Here is a 22201-nt window from a genome sequence, read left to right as displayed (position 1 = left end):
ATGAAGCTAATTATTTAGAAATCCATCTCCTTACCTAAGAAGAGAAGTCTGCCTGATGTGTCAGTGGTGAGGGCTTTTGGAATAAGACATAGCAACCAGTTTTCCAAACTGCAGTGTATGGTTTCCAAGGGAGTTTTTATAGCTTTGCAAAGAATGGTTATTAGATTTGTGTTTCTTTACAAGTAGAGTTCATGTTCATATCTGACTTATTTAAATTTTGCTTTGCAGTGTATACGCTTTTGCCAAATCAAGGTCATCCCAGTTTAATCCTCTACTATAGCACACGTGGCAATAATAGGAGTTTCTGTTTGTTTAATTTATCAGAGTATACAATATGATTTTCTATTTAGTTGTCTAAAGACTAGTGTAATTTCATCATTAATTGATTTTTTTAAAGAAAACCTGTATAACTAATTAACAATCCTTTAAAATTTTCTAGTATTGCATTTTTTTTTTAATTTATTTATTTATTTTTGGCTGTGTTGGGTCTTTGTTGTTGCACGCGGCGAGCAGCGTGGCGAGTGGGGTCTACTCTTCCTTGCAGTGCACGGTCTTCTCATTGCGGTGGCTTCAGTAGTTGTGGTACATGGGCTCAGTAGCTGTGGCGCACGGGCGTAGTTGCTCCGTGGCATGTGGGATCTTCCCAGACCAGGGCTCGAACTTGTGTCCCCTGCATCGGCAGGCGGACTCTCAACCACTGCGCCACCAGGGAAGCCCCTCTAGTATTGCATTTTAAAAGGAAGATATAACTTTATTAGTCAGTCCTTCTATAAGTAATTCAATGACTTAGCATAATTGAAAGATCTGGGTTCTGGTCCTATCATTATTTTAAGCAAGATATATGGACACTAACAATATATTTAAAGTTTCTGTGTCTCGGGATGCAAACTGTATGTGGGCCTCGTGATTTGACACTGAGGGAGTACTGAAATGACACCCGAGCCACTCTCCTGGAGTGCCAGTTCTTCCCCTAGTGCACAGCTAACAAGAATGGAGCAGGCTATGAGAGGCTCTTGCAATTTGAGCATTCCCTTCAGGGGATCACCTTCAGTCTACACTGCCAAACAACAGAGGTGAACTAGTTAGGTCTAGAACAACACTGCCCAATAGAAATATAATGTGAGTCACAAATGTGATCCACATATATAATCTCAAATGTTCCAGTAGCACATTTTAAGAGTAAAGTGAAATTAAATGTAATAATATATCTTATTTAGCCCAATAGACCCAAAATGTTATTCAATAAGTAAACAGTATGACAGTTATTAATGAGATATTCTACATTTTTATACTAAATCCTCAGAATCCAATGTGTATTTTACACTCACAGCATATGGAACTTCATACTAGCTACATTTCAAGTGCTCAATAACCACCTGTGACCAGAGGCTACCATAGAATACAAGCTCTGGAAGATAGTACATCGTGGTCTAGAATGATCTAGAAAACCTAGGTTTACTCACGATAAGGTACCATGGTCCAAATGGTCTAGGAGGCCTGTCCATTTAATAGATCTGGAGTCAAGGAAACTAACTGAGTAGATAGACAACCCTACGTCTATGTTAGTGTCTGTCACTGAAGGAGATCATCCAAAAGAAGTTATCATAGGGGACCAAGATATAACACATACTCATACCCCTCTAAGCAGACTACAAAATTCCACAGCAACTCACAGACATATTCATTCAACAAATGTTGACTTAGCCTCTGCTGTGTATCAGGCATCATGCTTAGTACTCGGGCAAACACCTGCATGATGGACACATGGACCTCACAGTCAAGTGTATATAGAGAGAAACAATAAAAAAGCAAACAAATAAATTTTAAAATTACATATTGTGATCAGTGCCATGAAGAAATAAACGCTGTAAAGTTACAAAGAGTGCATGGTATGGGGGCAGGGAGATTCTTATAGAGAGAGAGAAAGAAAAGGAAGACTTCTATGAGGAGGTAACAGTTGAGCTAAGATGTAAAAATGAGGAGTAGTTAACTAGGTAGTAAGTAGTAGTGAACTAGCTACGGGTAAGATGAAAAGAAACTTAGCAGGAAAGAGAAATGGAAAAAGATGACTGCATTAAGATGAAGTTCATATATGATATAAAAAATACAAACAATTGAGACAAAAAGAAAATCATTTTATAGGATAATCAAGTGATCCTGGCATGAATAGCACCTCTGTCCCACCAATTACATGAGCGTGATTTGTAGAGGAGATGAATATCCCTGTGTAGCCTCAAGTTAAGAGCTAAGTTATCTAAATGCATATTAATACTGTGTGGGAGCTTGACTGTAATAGATCAGTGTATACAAGACCTGTAGGCCCTGTGTGAAAAGGCCCAAAGCGTTTTCATCACAGCCTGAAAAGTCAATCTAACTGCTTTAGAACAGTCAGATTTGCACTGATGAAAAAGCGTGATGCAGTGGAGCTTTGAGTTATTAGTTGTCAGTATATTATTGATTTATCATTACTGTAAAAAGGAAGATGTGATATTAGCATATCTTTAAGTAAAAGAAATTAAAGGAGGTTAAAAAAAACTGCTGAGACCAGATTTTATGTGAGCAGTATACGTAAAGTTGTTTCTAAAATTTAAGTGCTCCTTTAAATCATTTAAATCAGCAAGGATTAGGAAAGTGGGATATGGCGAAAGGACACTGGATTGGCAGTTGGGAGACCAAGCTCTAATTTCCACACTGCTGATGTCTAGTCATGTGACTTTTGACAGTTTCCTCAACCTCTCTGAGCCCTTTTGCTTCATCTTTAACATAAGAGTGATGTATTAGGGACTTCCCTGGTGGTGCAGTGGTTAAGAATCCACCTGCCAGGGCTTCCCTGGTGGCACAGTGGTTGAGAGTCCACCTGCCGATGCAGGGGACACAGGTTCGTGCCCCGGTCTGGGAAGATCCCACATGCCGCGGAGCGGCTAGGCCCGTGAGCCATGGCCACTGAGCCTGCGCGTCCGGAGCCTGTGCTCCGCAACGGAAGAGGCCACAACAGTGAGAGGCCCGCATACCGCAAAAAAAAAAAAAGAATCCACCTGCCAGCGTAGGGCCCATGGGTTCGAGCCCTGGTCCAGGAAGATCCCACCTGCTGTGGAGCAACTAAGCCCGTGTGCTACAACTACTGAGCCTGCGCTCTAGAGCCCACGAGGCACAACTACTGAAGCCTGTGCGCCTAGAGCCCATGCTCCGCAACAAGAGAAGCCACCGCAATGAGAAGCCCACACACCGCAACGAAGAGTAGCCCCCACTGTCTGCAACTAGAGAAAGCCCAGGCACAGCAACGAAGACCCAGCGCAGCCAAAAAAATTTAATTAATTTTTAAGAATACTTAACTTAAAAAAAAAAAATAGTGATGTATTAGATACAGCCACAACTGAAACAATTTTAGCTGAGTGATGGATAATGGTCCAGGTATATTTTTCGGAACTCATCATTTTTGATAGTTCTAGATTTATAAGGTAAATGTTATTTTTCGGTTAAATAATGCTAGGTCTCAGTAAACAAACTGGCACAACCCGAATCAAATTCTTGATAAAGCAAATAAAGCCACAAAGAAGCAGCATAATCTGTCAATATAACACAAAATCAGAAATCCAGTTCTTATTCCTGGTCTTACTGAGATTCTGGATTTCCCTGAGCTTATGCTACCCCCTGTGCCTCACGTTCCCATTTGCAAAATGAAGATCATAGTCTTTGTTATCCAAGGGTGGTGGTTTTGAAATTTCTGGGTGAAGAAGTGTCACTAGAGAATCCTGATCACTGCTCTAGGTCTGGGGGGAAGTTAAGAATCTGCATTTTAATAAGCACCACAGGTGGTTTTGATGCAAATAAGCCATGGAGCACATGCTGAGAAATGCTGCTTTGAGCCATGGAAAATAACTCTAAGATAATAGGGGAGAAGCTCTCCTGGTAAACAAAAAGCTGTGCTGTAAATTGTGAAATGTACCCTGTGGGGGGAAAAAATGAAAATAACACCTATAAAGAGATTATCATCATCACCTAATCATTTATATAGCATTTACAGTGGCCAGGCATTGCTCTAAGGATTTTACACACTTTAGCTCATTTAGTCTTCATTACCACACTGTGAGTTTGGTACAGCTACCATTTTACAGATGGGAAACAAACAAACAAATGAATTGCCCTAAGTACTACAGCTATCTGGCTCCAGATGTCATACCCTTAATCACTACACCAGTGGTTCTCAAATGCTGATACACACTAGATATACCTGGAGAACTTTTGTCAAAGCACAAATTAGTAGCCTTAGCCCCAAAACTGCTGACTTGGTAGGTCTAGAATAAGGCCTGAGAATTTGCATTCCTAACAAATTCCCCTGTGATGTTAAAACTGCTGGTCCAGGGAACACACTTTGAGAACCACTGCTCTGAGATGTGCTTTTCATCATTATAATCCCTGACTTTTTGGTAACACTTTTCCATCCATTTAATGTGGAAAGAGGAGAAAGTCAAATTAAGGGATGAAAATATGCCTGAAATCTAGCAAGAAAAAAAAACTATTTCTAACTGAGAAAGCTTACTCAAGATGTTTATGTTTTTTACTTAGCAGTTTATTCTCATCTGCCTCCAGTTTACCCTTAAAACTCTTACTCCCTGTCAGCATCGCTTCTAACAACACTCCTGCTCTTTCCAGAGTCGTCTCCTCTGTTTTTCACTGTGAAGCCATGACTTGGGCTGTTCTTGCATTCCCAGTGAAGTGCAAACACAGTATCATCTATAGAGTCACTAGGGCTTTGACCCAAATTGCTAGTTTCCCTAATCCCCTTACCCCCATGCACACAAAATGGTTCTGTAAACTAAAGACACTTGAAGAACTTCCTGACCACAAGGGAAGAAAACGCCAGGAAATGGCACTTATGTTAGGAGAATCCTGAATGTGCTGAGGCGAAGTATTTCTCCAAACAATGTCCCATGACACTGACCTGACATTCAGCAGTGCAGGAAAGGACCAATATGACATTCACAAAAAAATCACACCAAATTAATTATTCAAAGCTCAACTCCATTCAATGCAAGGATCGTCTCTGTTTCTTATTAAGAAATAAGAACAACCAAAAAATTTGAAACAAAGTTTACCGAAATATGGACTTTGTGGATAGCAAAAGATGGGAAATGGATTATTTTGTCTCTGCTCGATTTTGCCTGCTTCCCTTGCTGGAGGGAAGCCCCTCACACCATATGTACCCATATGTTGTTATAATTCATGATATAGCTTTCATCAGCATAGTACCTTGGGCATAATGGGGGTTTACTTCATGATCAGTTTAGGACTTGTCTCTCCATCTGAACACAGGAGCTTCTGCAAGTTGAGATCTTCAAGTGCCCAGGATCATGCACACATAGGATATACTAGCTAATGACAGTTCCTCATTGATGAAGAGCAGAAACTTGTAAATCCAAACAAACTTATAAAGAACAAGTTTAGAGTAGTAAGCTGCTTATAAACTTTTTGCTGTTATTTTTAAAAACTTGAAGGAAATTAATCCAGTAACGTTGATATTGTTGAAATTGCGGACATCATCTTAACATCAGGATTGTATGGAAAAGGAAAACAAAGAAACGTAACATGGAAATATATGCCAACAAAATGTGAAAGAAGACAATCACTGCACATGTTTCAGGAATAGCCACAGGCTAAGAAAATGACAAACCTAAGTATGAATCCAGGTACAAAACAGTTGTGCAAATCTGTCGTTTTTGTATGCCTACTTGTATGTATGTATGCCTACTTAAAAAAAAAAGAAAGTTTCCTCCAGACCTCTGCTGCTATCCCTAAAGAAAAAAAAAAAAGGAGGCAAAGAAATTTACTTTAAGATTTCCTATCTAATTTGTGGTCAGTTGGTCTCTCCTCCTCTTCCTCCTCTTTCTCCTCCTCTTACAGACAGTAAGTGCTCAATGACAGATTAGCTGTAAGTCTGGGTTGTCCCCAGGGAAAGGGAAGAGAGAACGTCCATACCTGTGAGACAGTTATTGACGTTTACTTAGAAGTGTCTTCTTTTGATTGCTTTCGGTACTAGCATTTAAGTAGGTCTGAGGCAGAAGCCCGAGTCCTGTGGCATATATAAATCATTTCCACTTGTCCTTTTGATTTACCCTTGGGAATCAATAGTTTCAGGGAAAATTTTGCCTGGTCTTTACCAACAACTCCCTATTCAAATGCAGGAGAATTTTAGAGAAGTTTTGGCACAGGAAGCTTTCAGTTCCTTTTGTTCACTGTGTCAGTGAATGTTCTTGGGTGATGGGGCTGGCTCCCAGTCTATATGGCCATCATTTATCACAGTGTCTGCGGAGGGATGGGTTCTTCATGAGCATAGAAAAAGCAGACTAGGGAACAAAGGCTAAAAAGAGAAACAGTTTTCAAGAATCTGCAGTATCATGAAGACCAAATGTGATGAAAAGTAGCTATCTCAATTGTTCGTTTTTATATCTCAAATCAGATATTTTAGAGTAAAAAATTAAAGTGTAATTAAAAGTGAAGAAAGAAGTAAGAGGGACTTCCCTGGTGGCACCACGGTTAAGAATCCACCTGCCAATGCAGGGAACACAGGTTTGACCCCTGGTCCGGGAAGATCCCACATGCCGCAGAGCAACTAAGCCCGTGCGCCACAACTACTGAGCCTGCACTCTAGAGCCTGTGAGCCACAACTACTGAGCCCACGAGCCGTAACTACCGAAGCTCGCACACCTAGAGCCCATGCTCCGCAACAAGAGAAGCCACCACAATGAGAAGCCCGCACACCGCAACAAAGAGTAGCCCCCGCTCACCGCAACTAGAGAAAGCCTGCGTGCAGCAACGAAGACCCAACACAGCCAAATAAATAAATAAATTTCTTTAAAAAAAGAGAAAGAGGGCTTCCCTGGTGGCGCAGTGGTTGAGAGTCCGCCTGCCGATGCAGGGGACGCGGGTTCGTGCCCCGGTCTGGGAGGATCCCACATGCCGCGGAGCGGCTGGGCCCGTGAGCCATGGCCGCTGAGCCTGCGCGTCCGGAGCCTGTCCTCCGCAACGGGAGAGGCCACAACAGTGAGAGGCCCGCATAACGCATAAAAAAAAAAAAAAAAAAAAAAAAAGTAAAAAAAGAGAAAGAAAGAAAGAAGAAAGCAATAAGAAGGCTTTTCTGAATGTCAGGGTTGTTTTTAATTGAAATGGATTAGCCAAGAGCAGAAGAGAATATCTTTCCTTGAAGAATAATTTGTGATCTCCAGTAGAAACTATATCCATGTGTCAGAAATGAGCTATTAAAAAAAAAAAAAAAAAAAAAAAAGAAATGAGCTATATTTAATTCTGCCTGGATAGACAAATGAACCAAATGGTCATTGGAATCTATTCTTCTCCTATAGTCCTATAATAGACTGAGGAATATATCCTGTTATGTCCCTACAAACAAGAAAACTAGTGCAGGCATATTTAACCCAAGTACTTCTTTTAGGCATCAAAATCCAATCTCTTTGTGCTACCACTCCTCTCACACTGCATTACTCAACCTGGCATTCAAGGCCATTTACTAACTTTTTTTGCCCATCCCACTAGTCCTCCACTACATTTTGGAGATACTCCATTCTAACAAAGCTATGCTGTTTACACTCTTCCTTTATAAGTAATTTGCACACTCCCATCCTATGTCTGCCTTTGTAGAAGTTAATTCTGTGTATTGAGAAAACTTCCACAAATACGCTTCCTCTCCTTTAAGACCTTTAAGAACTGCCAACACTTTGAATAGACATTTCTCCAAAGAAGATATACGATTGGCTAATAAGTGCATGAAAAGATACTCAACATCATTAGCCTTTAGGGAAATGAAAATCAAAACCACAAGATACCATTACGTACCCACTAGAAGGGCTATAATAAACAAGACAGATGATAACAAATGTCGGTGAGGATGTGGAAAAACAGGAGCCTTCATATACTTCTGGTGGGAGTGTAAAGTGGCACAGTCACTTTGGAAAACAGATTAGCAGTTTCTCAAAAGAGTTGAACATAAACTATCATGTGACCCAACAACTCTACTCCTGGGTATTTGCCCAAAAGAAATGAAAGCAGTATGTCCACACAAAGACACACACATGAATGTTCACAGCAGCTTTACTCACAATAGCCGAAGTCCAGAAACCACGGACAAGGCCCATCAGCTGGGGAATGGATAGACACAGTGTGGTACAGCCATACGGTAGAATCCTAGTCAGCCATAGCAATGAACAGATTGCCCGCACATGCTGTGTCACGGATAAAGCTCAGAAACGTTATGCTAAGTGAGAGAAGCTGGACCCAGAGACCACACGTTGTATTGAGGTGCGATGTCCAGAAAACGCAAATGTATGGAGACAAAAGGTAGATTAGTGGTTGCTTGGGGCTGGAAATGGGAATGAGAATCAACTGTAGAAAAAAAGAAAAAAAAGAATCACCTATAAATGGGCACAAGGGAATCTTACTGAGGGGGATGAAAATGTTCTAAAACTGATGATGGTAGCTGTACCACTCAGTAAAGTTATTTTCAGTAAAGTTATTTAAAATCATTTAAGTTTTACACTAGAAACTGGTGATATGTAAAATGTACCTAATAACGTTTGTTAAAAAAAAAAAAAGAACTACCAACTCTAGGTATTCTCCAAGATTGACTTCATTTTCTAGAATCAGCCTTTGATTGTAGCTAGAATCATCTTAGTTCTTAGAACCGATTCTGTATGATAATGGTTTACCTATGCTGATTTAATGCTATCTGTGAACATCTAGGTGAACAACCGAAGAAGTTTTGGGTAGCATTCTCATCTATATTATTTATTATTTTATTTTATTTAACAAATACCTATTGGGGGGTCCACTATGTGCCAGACACCATTCTATATAAAAGTGATGCTGCAGGAAACAAGTCAAGTTTCTGCCATTGTGGCACTTACATTCAGATGTAATATGTCCTGTGAGGAAAAATAAAGTGGGATAAGAAGATATATCAAGATTGGAGGTCAGGGAAAGCACCTCTGGTTAAGTGGCATTGAGTAGGAGAGTGAACGGTGTGAAAGACCGATACATGGGGAGACTCAGGAGAACAACTTTCCCAGCAGAAGATAATGATCATAAAACCCCTGAAAGAGTATCAAGCCTGGTCTGTCCCAGGAACAGCAAAACTTTCTGTGTGGATAGAGGTCAAGGAAAGGTGGATGGAGAGAGAAGGCAACAATCAAATCACATAGAGCTTTTTGCACTGTGGCAATGAGTTTTGGTTTTATTACAAGGGCAATTAAAAGTCATGGGAGGGTTTTGACAGGAGTAACAAAATCATGGGGGCTGCTATAGAGACTGACTGAGGAGGGCAAGAATAGAAGCAGAGAGACCAGTTAGGAAGCTGTTGCATTAGTCAAAGTGAGAGACAAGGGTGGTTTAGACTAGAAGTGGATGGGGAAAGCAGGATGATAATGGTTGAGATGGTTGAAAATTGTTGAATTCAGGATTGTAATATTCCAAAGGTCGTGAATGTGGCTGCCCATTCATACCCTCTGAATTTCAGATGCAATTAAGGTTTTCCTAGAGTAAGAATAATATTAATATATAAAATAATGTGTGCCAACTTCATTTGGGAGTAGAATCCTAATTTTAGAATAAAACTTAATTCTATTCCTTAGAAAAATCACTGTTCCTATGTATCAGTTTAAAGTACTTATATCCCAACTGAAAAATGAGCAGAAGACATGAACAGAAATTTCAAAACAGAAGAAACACATATGGCCAGTAAACACATAAAGCAAATGTTCAACCTCATTAGTGAGCGTGGAAATGCAAATCAAAACACGAGACATATGAGTTGTATCTATATGATTGGCAAAAATTAAAAAGTCCAATAATGCCAAGTTGTTGGCACTGGTTGTGGGAAGGATGGAGGAGATGTGGATTCACAAAATCTCTTATGCTCTGCTGGTAGAAATGTAAATTAGTATGATCGTTTTAGAAAATAATTTTGGATTATCTAGTAATGCCAAACATTCACCTACTCTATGGTCTAGCACTTCCACTCTTGATATATACACATAAGAAACTCTGTCCCATGTATACCCTATAATATATACAAGAATGTTAATAACATCACTGTTTAAACAGCACAAACCTGGAAATCCTGAATGCCTGTCCACAGGAGAACAGATGAATGAACTGTGTTATCCTCACACAGATGAAAATAAAAACAAGGAAATTATGAACACAGGATTCAGGGAGATGGCTGACCTCCTTGGGTTGGGGGGAGGTATGAGCATGGGATAGGGTACCCCTCACCCTTTACAATTCATTGGACTGACAAGTCTGGCAAAGAAATGGTGTAACTGTTCCAGTAGGTGCCAAGATATTACTCCTCCTCGGTAACACAGTCAGCTTTTCTGACTGACTTAGCCCAATGGCCAACAGTCTACTTGTGGCCAGTTCCGGTGCTCAGACAGGGCTCTGAGGGAGGTATCTGAGATCAGAAAGGGTTTTTAATGCCTGCCTTCAACTGTGCTGAGCCTCTGTCTTTGACGAAGTCCACTCTAGGAGAAATCTGATTTCACTTCCGGAGAGTCCAGCCCTTTCTTCTCTTCCATATCAGTCTCTCTACTTATGGCGTCTGTATCCAGAGCACTATTTCAAGACCTCCGATGTGTCTCCTCAAAGACTGCCTGACCCACTTTCCAGATGGAGCCAACATCATCCTCCATCTGATCCATAAATCATGAACAGAAGGCTGAGGAAATGAGAAGCTGCGCTCCCACTGGGAGGGGAGTGAAGCTTCCAGCATGGGGTGCACAGCATGGTCACAGAGGCACAACACAGTTCTCCAGAAAGCCAGTTCTGATGAATGACAGAACAGCCGGTTCCAGATGAAACTATCCTGGATTTTCAAATACAAACAGTAACATTGAAATGAGATAAGACTTACCACCAACTTAATTGGACATATTTAATTATATATATTATGATTATTATGGCACCTGAAGACCAGATATAAATAGTAAGCCGTTCACATATTTTACCATCATAGCTATTTCTGGGATTCCCTCAGACAAAAGATGGGAGAGAGAAACGATAAAGTGTATGAGCTTCTCTCCTGCCGGAAGGGCACAGGGCACTGCTCCAGTCCTCGTTCTCTAAAAAGGATTGAAGGTGTCCCATAGCACCTGAAAGAAGAAACTAGCGAGATACCCCAGAGAGGCTGATTTCAGTGTTCATTTAAAAGTCAAAGGTAGGGCTTCCCTGGTGGCGCAGTGGTTGAGAGTCCGCCTGCCGATGCAGGGGACGCGGGTTCGTGCCCCGGTCCGGGAAGATCCCACATGCCGCGGAGCGGCTGGGCCCGTGAGCCATGGCCGCTGGGCCTGCACGTCCGGAGCCTCTGCTCCGCAGCGGGAGAGGCCACAGCAGTGAGAGGCCCGCGTACCAAAAAAAAACACAAAACACCAGGACAGAGCTTCCTGCAAATTATGATGAAGTGGTTTTTGCCTCCAATTCACTGGCTTTGTGTTACAATATCTATCGAAGAAGCTGGGTTTTCCCACCCTCGCACCCACTCCCTCCTAAGATGGGCGCAGGTTTGGGACAAGGAACAGGAGAACACTGAGCCAAAGTGCTAATGGGTCGACTTCTGAAGCATGAAGAGTGAAGAGGATATAAAAATAATCTTGTCTCTGTATAATGTACCCACCTGAATTCCTCTTTTGGATTCTTTATCCTTATTTAAACCTGTCATTTGAGCAGCTGAAGTGAAAATATGGGCCCAGGATCTCCTTCTGAGTGAGAGAAGCACCTCTTCTCCAGCATCCTCACCAGAAGAAATCAATGAAAACAGCCTCCAATCAAAGGTCAAGAGGAAATCAGAAGGCAGGGGGGGCGGGGGGGGGGGGAGGGGAGCGGTAGTGGTGAGTAGCAATGAGTAGCAGGTTGGCCTGGCTACACTGGATCTTTCTGAGATCTCAAGGTTATCTCTCTCATAAGCTATATTTTTCCGGTTGGATTTGACTTTTGTTTTCATTTTCGTTTTGTTTTCTTACCATAAGAGTGGTAAGGCATTAAAGGTTAGGCAGTGAGCCAGGAGAAAAACGGCCAAGAAAACAGCCTGGCTGCCTTCAGGCTAGGCTTCTAAGTCACAGAGAACAAAAGGGAGTCCTCCCAACAGCTCAGGTCCAGCTGAACTCACCAGGATCAGAAGAACAGCATGCAAATTGGAGTCAAAGTTCTGTAGTCATAAACAATACATACGACTTGGGGGTGGTTTTCACGTCCACACAGAGCTCCCTGGGGAACCTCATTCATTTGGGTTGAGTTTGCAGGTCCTGGTCATGACCACATTCTCTGTGACCAACACTGACTGATGGTGGGAGGCGGGAGTGCTGCCCATGAGTAAGCAGGGTGAGTGGGTGCAGGCCCTGTGGGCCGAGCTGGGCAGATCTCTGCCTCATACCCTGTACTCTGCAACTCAGAGACACCTCGGAGGGGAAAACAGAGGCACCATGAGGAGGTATTTAGACGCAAGAATAGGCAGCTGTCACCATGCCTCCCCCTGAATCCTTAGTTCCGCTCCTGACCTACACAAACAAAGCCTTTTCTTGAGCTCTGACCATTGGGAAACAAGAGTCAAGATGCTAATCAACCAGATTTTGAAGCAACAGACTTTTCTGTTTCTTGTTTTTGTATCATCACATGGTTATAATTGTGGTTTACAAATTCAGATGTGAATGGATTATGGCTTTTAAATATTCTAGGAAACAAATAGTTACTTGAATATTTCATCTCAATGAGCAAATCAGCAATTCAGCCTCAGACTTTCTGGAAAGATCTGCCTCTCCCATACCAGATTGGACCAGGTTTCAAAGGCTTCGCACAGTGACAGGGTGCGGGAGTTTGGTCCTCAGTCATCTGTTTATTTCCACGTACTACCAAGATAGCCGCTGTTCCTGGTTGTATAGACCCAGACCTGGAGGCTCTCTGATGCATTCCAGACCACACATGGGCCTCAGGAATCTCTGTCCCGTGCAGAGCTGAACTCTGAAGTGCCTGCGATCTAGGGTTGCCAGATTTAGGGGGAATTATACACACACACACACACACACACACACACACACACGCACGCACACAAAAGAGGACCTCCAGTTAAATCTGAATTTCAGATAAACAACAAATTAATTTTTTAGTGTAGGTGCGCTCCATGCAATATTTGGAACATATCTTCTATAAACAGGACCTGGGTCGCTGTGTCTCTATGAACCTCTTCTAATACTAGACCAGGGGAACTTTTTTTCTGGGGAATTATTCTTCTCAGTGGGATTAAAGGTTTTGAAACAAAGCTGGGAACATCCTGCAGATGGTTCTGCTTTCCACCTGCCACATAACTGCCCTGAGGCAATGAATTAGTCTACTACCTTGAAATGGCAAGGCAGGAATTAAGGTCTCAAATTGTTTACCTATACTTCCTTTCTTCCCTTTGTTCTTTCTCTTTCTGTCTCTTACTCTCCTCTCTGCTTTCTTTTTGCAATATCAAAGGAAAATATTGGAAAAATGCATTTTTATTTAGGTCAAGAAATCAGGCAGTTCTAACACTATGAAAGAGATTTATGAAAATACAATAAGACTATATGAAGCCCAGGGAGTCAGAGTACCTTAGAACGCAAATACAAAGGAGTATGTATGCTCACATCTCACAGAAATACTTTTTCTAAATTTATATTTCAAGACCCTAGACTTTTTTCTGTAAAAGTGTGATCCCATTGTAATTCAAAACAGAAGTTACTAAGAAAATGCATGGTCGTCTGATAACCACATATACTTGTTTTAAAAGTATTTAAAATATATTTCTATGTGTTTAATTTAATTGTTGATTGGACTATTCCAAGAAATCCAGAATACATTCTAAGGAATGAATGAGACAACTGCACAAAAACGTGTGTAAAAAGATGCTCATTGCAGTATTATTTATGATAAAGAGAGGACTGATTTAAGTGCCCTTTAATCAAATATTGGTTAAATGAATTGTGCTATAATTACCTGCTACGGCTATTAAACCTGATAGTCTAGTCATCATTAAATCAGAGTTCCTATACTAAGGAAGACAAGTTAAAAGATATAAGGAGTGTGGGGCTTCCCTGGTGGCGCAGTGGTTGAGAATCCGCCTGCCAATGCAGGGGACACGGGTTCGTGCCCCGGTACGGGAAGATCCCGAATGTCGTGGAGCGGCTGGGCTCGTGAGCCATGGCCGCTGAGCCTGCACGTCCGGAGCCTGTGCTCCGCGACTGGAGAGGCCGCAGCGGTGAGAGGCCCGCGTACCACCAGAAAAAAAAAAAAAAGATATAAGGAGTGGAAAAGAAGATATAAAACTGTCATTTTCCAATGACAACGTAATTATGCATGTATAAAATCCAAAATCATCTACAAATTATTTGAATTAGTAAGTTTAACAAAGTTGCCAGATACAAGGGCAATATACAAAAGTCAGTTGCAATTTTATACCAATATAAATAGTTTGAAAATGAAAATTTTTTAAAAATTTATAGCAGCATCAAAAAAAAAAAAGGAAGGGAAAAGATTTTCAAGGACTCTACACAGAAAACTATAAAATATTATTTAGTGAAATTAAAGACCAAAATAGGGGAAGAGATAGATCAAGTTTGTGAATTACAAGAATCAATGTTTTGAAAATGTCAGTTCTCCTCTAATTGAACCTATAGATTTGGTGTAAACCCAATCAAAAACCCAGCAGACATTTTGTATGTGTGATAATTAATGAACTAGTTTAAGGACTTCAATATAAATGCAAAGGGCCAAAAATAGCCAAGACAATCTTGAAAAACAAAATGTCCCAGATATCAAAACTTAAGATAGGGGCTTCCCTGGTGGCGCAGTGGTTGAGAGTCCGCCTGCCGATGCAGGGGACACAGGTTCGTGCCCCAGTCGGGGAGGATCCCACATGCCGCGGAGCGGCTGGGCCCGTGAGCCATGGCCGCTGGGCCTGCGCGTCCGGAGCCTGTGCTCCGCAACGGAAGAGGCCACAACAGTGAGAGGCCCGCGTACCGCAAAAAAAAAAAAAAAACTTAAGATAAAGCTGCGGTAATTAAGACAACTGTGGTATTGCCTCAAGGATTGACAAAGAGACCAATAGAACGGAATGGAGTTCACAATCAGACCCACACATCTGGTCACTTGATCTATGACAAAGGCGGCACTGCAGAACAGTGGTAATAGGATAATCTTTTCAATAAATGGTTCTGAATCAACTGGCTTACTCAGATGCACCTTCAGGACAGAGGCACTCATTCTCCCAGTTGCTGGGAAAGTTAGGTGGCTGCTCACTGCTCACAGCTGCATCTCGCTCTGGGAATTTCCCTTAGCCAAAAAAACCTGCATCACCCAAGATTACTCTCTCGCTGAGGGTACCCCACGTCCAGTGACTGGTCGATGCAAGGATGCAAAGTCCTGGCCCTTGCCTAGATTGGTCTCTGAAGGACCATTCTAGTTCAAGAGCGCCCCTTGGGAACAGCTTAGGTCACTAATGCAACTGTATCCCCACAGCTTAAGTCTCCCTCCACCCAATCCTGCTTCCTCTGCTCCCTGTCAGATTGTACCTGAGAGGTTTATGCCAGCAAAACTCCTGCACACAAACCTCAATAGCCCACATTCTGTTTCCTAGGGAACTCAACCTGGAACACATTGGAAAAAATTAACATTGACACATACCTTACATAAAATTAATGCCAGGTGAGAGTATATCTAAATGTGAGTGGTAAAAACTAAAATTTCTATGAGAGTTTCTAACATAACAGAGCCTCCACTACTTTGGAGTTAAGGAAAGATTTCTTAAACAGGACTAACCATAAAGAAAAAGACTGATAAAAGCATTAACCATAAAGAAAAAAACTGATAAATTGGACCACATTAAAATTAAAACTTTCTGTTTATCAAATGATACCATTTAGAGTAAAAAGGCAAGCCACAGAGTAGGAGAATACTATACAATACTATAAGCTACAAAGGCTTGTTTACAAAATATATAAAGAAAGACCAAAAAATCAATAAGAAGTTAGACAACCCAATAGAAAAAAGAGCAAGAGACTTGAATAGGTACTTCCCCCTCCCAAAAAAAGACAAAATGGCCAGCAAACAAATGAAAGGGAATTCAAACTTATTATTACTCAGGAAAATACAAATTAAAACCACAGTAAAATACTCATCTTAAACTCATTGGAGTGGTGAGGCTCACACTACCAAGTGTTGGTGAAAATGTAGAGCATCTGGAATTCTCAGACACACAGCTTGAGGAAACTGGTATTACATAGTCTAATAAAATTGAGCATGTGGGCTTCCCTGGTGGCGCAGTGGTTGGGAGTCCGCCTGCCGACGTAGGGGACACGGGTTCGTGCCCCGGTCCGGGAAGATCCCATATGCCGCGGAGCGGCTGCGCCCGTGAGCCATGGCCACAGAGCCTGCAGGCTCCGCAACGGGAGAGGCCACAGTAGTGGGAGGCCCGCGTACCGCAGAAAAAAAAAAAAAAAAAAAATTGAGCACGTGCATGTATATCACTTTTAGGAATATCCCCAACAGAAATGAGTGGGCATATATACCAAAACACTTATGAATAAATGTTCACAGTAATGTTATTCATAATAACAAAAAAATTAGAAGAGTCCAAACGCCTGTTAATTTTTATAGACAATAAAGAGATAAATAAGGCAAGGAAAACAGAATCAAAACAGATGAAGAGTAATCAGGAAATGCCTGAAAAGCAATCAAATTATGCTGAGGGAGAGGATCTAGAAATTAGGATAGCCTTGAGTAAGACAATGGTAGGGGGAAATAAATTTAACATTTTAGATACGGTGGATAATTCCAAAGAATTAAGGAATTATTATTATTTATTTGTAGAAACTTATATAATTCATTCCCTTCCTCTAACTAGAGTATTACACACACACAGCTTATAAATAGACGTGAACTGAACACAAAGTAGTGTATCCTTTAGTGAGGAGCTCCCTGTCAGATCTCTGTTCCTCCGAGTTGTCCAACACAGTAACAGCATACCACACCACTGGCACCCCTACCACCAGCCTGGTAGCAGGCAGCTTTCCTGGGTGCAGGCCCATGGTAGTTAATTGTATACGTCAACTTGGCTGGGCCGTGATGTCCAGATATTTGGTCAGACATTGTTATGGATGTTCTTATGAGGGTGTTTTTTTGAATCAGATTACTATTTAATTGATCAATTAATTTAATTGATGAGGCTCACCCTATAGTGTGGATGAGCCTCATCCAATCGGTTGAAGATCTCATTAGGACCAGGACAGACACCACCACCACCACCCCATGTCTCCCTCCTGCAGCAAGAAGGAATTCTGCCAGCAGAGGGCCTTTGGACTTGAACTACATCTCTTCCCTGAGTCTCCAGCCTGCCAACCTACTCCATCAGATTTTGGCCTCACAGAGCCTCTTACAGTCATGTGAGCCAGTTCCCTAAAATCAATCTTTCTCTCTCGTGTACGTGCGTGCCCCCTGCCCCCCCCCCCCACACACACAAACACACACACACACCCTGTCTTGTTCTCTGGAAAAGTCTGACTAACACAGAGCCTAATATCTGGGAAGAGTCAATTCCCCCACGTGGATACCTGGATGAGCCTGGCATGAATGGTACTGGCTTCACTGCATTCCTGGTCCTAAGTGAAGCCTGCCATGTAAGTTCCTCTCTTCTCTCTGAAAATCAGTCTTAAACACATCCTTTCCTCCCAGTCTTTCAAACTCCACCATTTCTTCTGTGTCTTTATAGGGACCAAACTGAAGACTGTCTGCATTTTGGGGGAGAGTCACCTGTGCCAGGCTCTGGTCCCCTGCCATGCTTGTGTGATGCTCTGACATCTGGTTCTCCTCTGAGCAGGCTTGTCTCATCTTTTTTTTTTTTTTTTTAATTTACTTTATTTATTTATTTTTGGCTGTGTTGGGTCTTTGTTGCTGCACGCGGGCTTTCTCTAGTTGCTGTAAGCGGGGGCTACTCTTCGTTGTGGTGCACGGGCTTCTCATTGTCGTGGCTTCTCTTGTTGCAGAGCACAGGCTCTAGGCACACGGGCTTCAGTAGTTGTGACATGGGAACTCAGTAGTTGTGGCTTGCGGGCTCTAGAGCGCAGACTCAGTAGTTGTGGCGCACGGGCTTAGTTGCTCCGCGGCGTGTGGGATCCTCCCGGACCAGGGCTCGAACCCATGTCCCCTGCATTGACAGGTGGATTCTTAACCACTGCGCCACCAGGGAAGTCCAGGCTTGTCTCATCTTGAGTGTCCCCTGACACTCCAGTCTCTTCAGGATCCTTTTCGTTCTTTGAGTTTTTATTTAACAGATTGAAACTCTCTATAAACTAAACCCTCCTCTTTAATGTCAAAAGCATCTCAGATTTCAATTTTTTTCTTTAACAGAACCACATTCCCCAAGGTTAGGCTTGCTCAGCTCTGCTCCTGAACGAGACTAATATTCTAAGGTTACAGTTTCTTCCCTCTGGCTAGCTCCAAGAAATCCTTTCCTGCCCTAAGGTTGATTCACTACCTGATCATTCTTCAGCCTAGAATCACCCGAGGGCTGATAAAAACATAGTCTTCTGGGCCCTACTCCCGGCGTTTTTGAGTCAGTAGGTCTGGGGTGGGGCCTGGGAATTTGCATTTCTTACAGGTTCTCAGGTGAGGCTGACTGTGGATCCGGGGAACATACTTTGAGAACCACTGCCCTGGCTCTGGTTCCTTAATTGCTACCTCTTGTGCCTGTTCCGCCAATGATTCCCTTTAGCCCCTCAGTCATTTACAGATTTTATCTCTGCTGGTCCAGGATGAAACTCAGAGGGGGAAAGGGAATGGGAGCGCTCACACAGGCTTCCACAGCAGAGACTGGCCAAAAATAGTGAGAATTCAATTCAACATCACAGCCAGTTTTTTGAGTGGCTGGTGTGTTATAAAGCACTGGTGGGGAGGGGTTAGAGAGATAAATAAGTTTCTGTTCTCAAGCAACTTAATATCTAATAAAGGGAAAGCCCAGCATAGCACTAATGATACTCTAAGGGAAAATGTATTCTCTTAGAAAAAACGTTACAGGGCTCTGGGACTATCCGGCACTGTTGGTGTCCCAAGCATATTCCCTAGGCCTACCCCAGAGGTCATGGCCGGGACTCATTCTCAGGGTCATGAAAGTGCAGTGTCAGCAAGTCAACAATCCTGAGTGAGTACCTCTTTAAATTTTGCACCCTAGGGGTGTCCTAGGATGTCCTCCTCCCAGCCTTGGCCCTGCCAGAGGTTACAAGAGAGTTCCAGTGTTCCTGGTGGATTTCAGCCTTTCTCTCCATACAGGTATTCTCTACCAGAGGAGTCGGCCAGGCAGGTCTGACCATGTGTACAGCTGGAGATGGAGCCAAGAGCTCATGAAATTACAATGCAAAGTGTATAGAGCAAGAAGAGCAGAGGGCCTCAGGCTGATATTTGCGGAATGCCAACCTTCAAGGGATGGGATTCACAAAGGTAAGTAGAACAAAAACCAGTACAGCTTGAGATCTGCTTTGATGACTGAATAAAGTGTGTTAGACATAGAACTTGCCTTTGGGAAGCTTCCAGGCTAGCAGGGGAAACAAGGTCTGTGCTTGAAAAGATAAATATTCCGGCACCAAGCCCCAAATCAGTGTTGAGGAGAGAGTGTAACAGAGAGGGTTAGGCTAAGGCTTGCCTTAACTTGAGCAATGTGATCCTCAGTTTTTCCACCTATAAATGGTAACAGTGATATTGATTACATAGTGTTTTTATGAAAATTGTGTAAAGTAATTAAACTCCTAAGCACAGTTGCTGGCCCATAGCAACCACTCAGTAAAGTGTTCTTATTGTAATGTCTGTTGTGATGCTGTTGCTGATGATGATGAGTAAAGTTTAGAAGAAAGAGAGGGAGTTGTGGGTTATGTTGGGAATGATGGATGACGGACAGTGAGTCGTTGGAAGGGTCAGAATGTAGAGCAGGATTCGCCTACATCCTGGGGCAAGACACTGGAGCAAAGCGCAGGGGCAGTGATTGTTAAAAGTGCAGGGATGAGTCACAAGGTCAGTTTGTTCAGAGTGTGTGAAGCTTGAGGGGGAGGCATTAAGAGTGGATAGTAAAAAAAAGTGCTTTTTGTAACCGTGTATGGTGAGAGATGTGAACTAAGCTTACCGTGATGATCATTTCATAATACAGACAGACATTGAATCGTTATGTTGTACATCTGAAACCAATATAATGTTATATGTCAATTATATCTAAATTTTTTAAAAAGGAGTAGAGAGTGGCCACACTGTGAATCTTGGCATAGGAAGTTTGGGCTTTGCCCCAGAGTTAATCCAGAACCTCTGAAGATTTATGACAAAAAGATAACATAAATGAAAACAATCTTTTAGTGAGATTAATTTATAAATTGAGAGCGGTAGTAGGAAAAATGATGCTAGGGAGCTCAGTACCTCAGATATGAGATGATGCTAGGTTAGTGGAAATTGAAAGGAAGTAGAACATTGAAGAAATATTCAAAAGAAAAGAATCAATTCAAAACAGAAGAAAAGGGTGTTAGGTTAAGATATGAAGGCATGGATGGAAGTAGGCATCCCTTTTCCTCATACCTGGATTTTGAGGTCGGGTTTCCTAGAGAATGGTTGTATTAGTCTGCTTGGGCTTCCATAACAGAGAACCAGACTGGTCGGCTTAAACAGTAGACACTTATTTTCTCACAGTTCTGAAATCCAAAAATTCATGATCAAGGTGCCATCACAGATGGTTTCTGGTGAGACCTTTGTTCCTGGCTTACAGGTGGCTGCCTTCTCACTGACTCCTCACATGGTCCTTCCCCTGTGCACATGCTGAGAGAGAGATTTCTTCCTCTTCTTAAAAGGACACCAGTCCTATTGGATTAGGGTCACACACTATGATCTCATTTAACCATAATTATCTCCCTAAAGGCTCTATCTTCAAATACTGTCACATTGGGGAGGGGGAATTAGAGCTTCATCATATGAACCTGGGGCAGGGAGTGGGGCAGGGACACAATTCAGTCCATAACAATGGTGTTATGTGCTACTAATGAGACAAAGGAACTACGAAGTTTGAGCTAGTGGAGAGGAAGATAATTTGGGCTTTAGACATGATGGTTGGTTGATCTATAGCACCATCCAGTAAAACATCCTGCAATGATAAAAATGTTCTATATCAGCATTGTCCATTATTGTAGCTACTAGTCACATGTGACAACTGAGCAAATAAGTGTGGCTAGTGAGACCAAGGAAATGAATTTTTAATTGTTTATACTTTAACTGTATTAGATAGCACAAGTTATAACTATAGGAACCCTAGGCAGAGTAAAGAGGTTTTATCAATAATTAGATAGCTAAGGCTTCTCCTAGGCCTTAAAGTCTGGTACTATACATGTTCAACTTCAAACCACCTCTTGTCAGCCAAGGAAAATCTGAAGCTCTGAAAAGATGTATGACTGTTCCAGGTTAGTGCAGCTAGTTAGTTACAGATCCTCAATTTAACAGACAGCTGAAGATATACGACTGTTTGTCAAGGACTGAGATCAATGCTTTGGCGTCATCCATGGATGTGACATGATAGTGGATATAATCTAGAAAGAAAAGGTGAGCCTTCATAAATACTCACCTAAATAGAATGAAAAGAAAAACAAATCATAAAAGGAAATAGATTTTCACCTGCCAAATTTATACCAACAATTAGACAGCCCCAGATCACCACCACCTCAACATACTCCAAGTGCATCTCAGAGAGGTGGGCACAGTCAAAGGGCGAGAGCTCTGGCAGCCCCCATCTCCACTCACATTGGCTGGCTGCCCACAGCGAGGCTCTCAACCTCTCTGCACTTCCTTTTCCTCCTTTGTAAAATGGGAATAATGACAAGACTTCCTTCCGAAGGCTGTTGAGAAGGTTAAGTGAGGTGGCATGTAAAGTAGCAGCAAAGCCCTGGCACATAATACACATTCTTTAAATCTTAGATTAAAAGAATGAAATCTGTCTTGTCCCTAATCTTGTTCCTCTTCCTGCGTCCCTGATCTGGGCTAATACAGCCTTGCCCTTCATCTAGTCAGTCTTTCTGGAAACCTGAGTCACCTTTGATTTCTTCTTCCTCATTCCCCACATCCAGTGACTCACCAAGTGTTACTGATTCAAGCTCCACAGTCTCTCAAATGT

This window comes from Phocoena phocoena, chromosome 2 (assembly GCF_963924675.1).
Source record: "Phocoena phocoena chromosome 2, mPhoPho1.1, whole genome shotgun sequence".
Lineage (NCBI taxonomy): Eukaryota > Metazoa > Chordata > Mammalia > Artiodactyla > Phocoenidae > Phocoena > Phocoena phocoena.
Note: the sequence above shows the minus strand (reverse complement) of the source record.